Genomic DNA, 3,032 nt, shown 5'->3' with positions numbered 1-3,032 from the left:
TTATCTTCCTGCTCGCATAACAACCAACCTTCCTACCTACCTACTTACGTATCAATTCATCAGCCTATCTTGACCCACTAACAGACTGCCTTACTTTGTCTCCCTACACCTACCGCTGCTCTAGTTTAGGTAACGGTAAGGAGTCATAATTTTGCAAAGTAGCTACACTACGAATTGGGTGTGCAAGTAGAAGCATGGACTCAAGGCAGGTTTTTTGTCCATGTATTTCCCGCAGATCCAATGAGCTTCGGTGCGATTTTTAGTTGCAGTTGCGAAGTTAGTGACCTGCGGTTGAAGGTGAAGAGAAAGCTACTGTAATAAAAAAAGCGAAAAAAACAACAACGATAGATTAAGATGCCTTGAGAGTGTCCGCGCCTTAAAAGAGAGAAGACTTTGGGAGAACGCCATAAGCAAACTCTCATGACGTTCCTTGTATACTCACCCATTTGTCATGTTTTACTTTATCGTCCTTTGTCTCCCTTTATACCGAGCGATGCGTTACGGACAACTCTTTTTCCAGTTTGCTTTGCCCTTGATTTGTCTTTTGTAAGTACCAAATGAAAGGTATAAAGTATGCAGTGTTTTCTTTAGTGTTTTGAGGTGACCTGATTTTCCTCCTCTTCTTAGTTTTTGTTGGAGGCGCGAGGTCATGTGATAGGGATGGGGATAGGATGAGGAAAAGAGTTGTAATTCTAAGGCAGGCAGACAATCCATTATCTTTTATGTGCTATCTATTATCTTTTATAGAGTTTAGGAGTAAGCATCAACACAAACAGGATTTTAGTGTTAGTAAAACGAAAACAAGAACTTGCTTCACTTAGCCGCCTATTAAGTACCCAGAGGCAGGCAGTGTGTTTGATAATATAGTGTTAAAGAACGAACATTGACATGAAGACTTAGAACGTTAAAAGGAGGAAATAAAAAAAAGGATGCAGGGACAGGGAATGTGTTTAATATTGTAGTGTTGAAGAATAAACATCAACATAAAGACTTAAAAAGTGAAGAAAAAAAACTTGCTTCAACCCCATTAAAAAAAATGAAACGGCTACTAAACACAAAGGTATGATAAAAAGTAATATCGGTGCTAAACTCCACATTAGACCCAAGTGCCATACCATCACACCAGCGCGGGAATAATAATAATAACCGTAAAGAAAATCAATACAACTGATTATAGAGAAAAATGCGTCATTATATAATTCAGCTTAACAGACTGCCTCCTGGAAACCCTGCAATGCGTGTTTACGGCAGCCTGAGGGAGGAGGGGGGGGGGGGGGGGCGAGCCGGGCAGGTACACAGGCAGGTAAGGTAAGGGGGGCAAGGGGGCCGAGGCGAAAAAGTGGTGAATGTGTAGGTAATTATGGTAAGGGGAAAGGGGGGAAGAGAGAGTGGAAGGGAGGGAGAGGGGGTGTACCGGGGGTGATTGAAAGAGAAGACGGGGAAGGAAGAGGAGGAGGAGGAGGAGGAGGTGTCGTGTAGCTAAGGGGAAAGAAGAGGAAGGAAGAGAGAGGAGAGGGATAGACTGATGGACGGACAAGCGCCCAGGTAAGATAAGAGGACGACGGGGTAATGGTTGAAGGTGGATGGAAAGGGAGAGGTTGAGGGGGGAGAGGTTTTGAACAGGTAGCTAAGAGAAGGAGAAAGTGAAGAAAGGAGAGGGTTAGATGGAAGGAAGAGATTTAAGGGAAGAAAAGGCAGATTGATGTTGGGAAGGGAAAGGAGAAGGAAGGAGCTGATTGAAACAAAAGAGGAAAGAGAGGAAGACGGGTAGGCAGAGTGAACCAGGTGTGTCCTAGGCATGCTTCCCTGTGTGTGTAATTCGCTTACCTCTATCGTCTTGAACGGAGCTTCAAATTAATGTCCCCTGGGTGTAAAGGACTTGGGTTTTAACCTTTGAGTTTCATGGCTTTGGCGCTGCCAGTCCACCTCCCCCGGTGGGGGGGACAACTCTCGGCTGCTGCGCGGTGCCACACACTGTCAGGTGGACCTGTGGCACAGGTGTAACTGCCCATCCGTCTTCACTCCTGGGAATGCGTCCGGAGTCTCTTGTTTGTAACCCCAGTGTATCAACCACTGCTCTGCGGATCACTGTAAAATATAAAAACAACACTTAATTGCGCAGTGAGTAGGATTCGAACCTACGCGGGAAGATCCCATCTGATTTCTAGTCAGACGCCTTAACCACTCGGCCATCACTGCTTAGTAACATTTACCTTCTAGTTTTATTACTAGTAAGCAGTGACCGACAGGGACCTTTTTTTATCATTTCCTTCTAGTCAGAGGCACGGTGAGGAGGTACTTTTCATTTGTGAAGGTGAATTAGGTAAGGCTTGGACTAGTCTGGTCTTGCCAGGTTACGTTTGGTTTGGTTAGGTCAGGTTAGACCGAATTAATCGAAGTTTGGTTGAGTTTGAACAGGTGCGTTTGGATGGGGTGGGTCAAGACCTTATCTAACTGTTTTGGTTGGGTCATAATAGATTAGGTTTGTTCAGGTCAGAGAGGGTAAGGCAATGTTAGGATCATTCATGTTTTGTTAGGCCAGGTTTGTTGTGTTGGGCGTAACATATAATGATCGGATGTTATGTATGACTTTTTGTGTTTAAGCAACATCGTAAATGTTATATAGTGGCAGACAAGTAAGTGGGGTGGTTTGTACCTTCACATTTCCTTTTTTCCTAATTTAAGTAATACAATGTACATGTGTGGCTGCATGTACTTCTTTATATCAAGTCCAGTAGTAATGTATTAAAGTGTGTTTTATCTGTTATCTCTGATTAGCGTGTTGTCAGGCAGAAAGCGAACAAAAAAAAAAACAGAAAAAAGAAAAAAAAGGCAAGCAAACGGGTAAGCAGGAGGGCAGGCAGGCTTTTTTTGTTGTTGTGGTGGTGGTGTGAGCAGGTTTAAGGAAAGTTTCTGACAGCAGTCGATAGGCGAGTTCTGGAGATGAGTAGGTGGAAGGGGGGGCAAGGGGGACACTTGCGGGGTCTTGACATTTCACCTTTATACAACTATGGAATGGAGCTGATGCTGGG

The 3,032-nt window shown here is 44.1% G+C and overlaps 1 non-coding gene across 1 annotated transcript; it reads right to left on the bottom strand.

Moving 5' to 3' along the window:
* Positions 1 to 2,117: 2,117 nt before the first annotated feature.
* On the bottom strand, positions 2,118 to 2,199 carry Trnas-aga (transfer RNA serine (anticodon AGA)). Its single transcript has one exon. It is a non-coding gene; the product is annotated as a tRNA-Ser (tRNA).
* Positions 2,200 to 3,032: the final 833 nt, after the last annotated feature.

The sequence above is a fragment of the Eriocheir sinensis genome, chromosome 3, assembly GCF_024679095.1.
Source record: "Eriocheir sinensis breed Jianghai 21 chromosome 3, ASM2467909v1, whole genome shotgun sequence".
Lineage (NCBI taxonomy): Eukaryota > Metazoa > Arthropoda > Malacostraca > Decapoda > Varunidae > Eriocheir > Eriocheir sinensis.
Note: the sequence above shows the minus strand (reverse complement) of the source record. Positions and strands in the feature narration are given on the sequence as shown.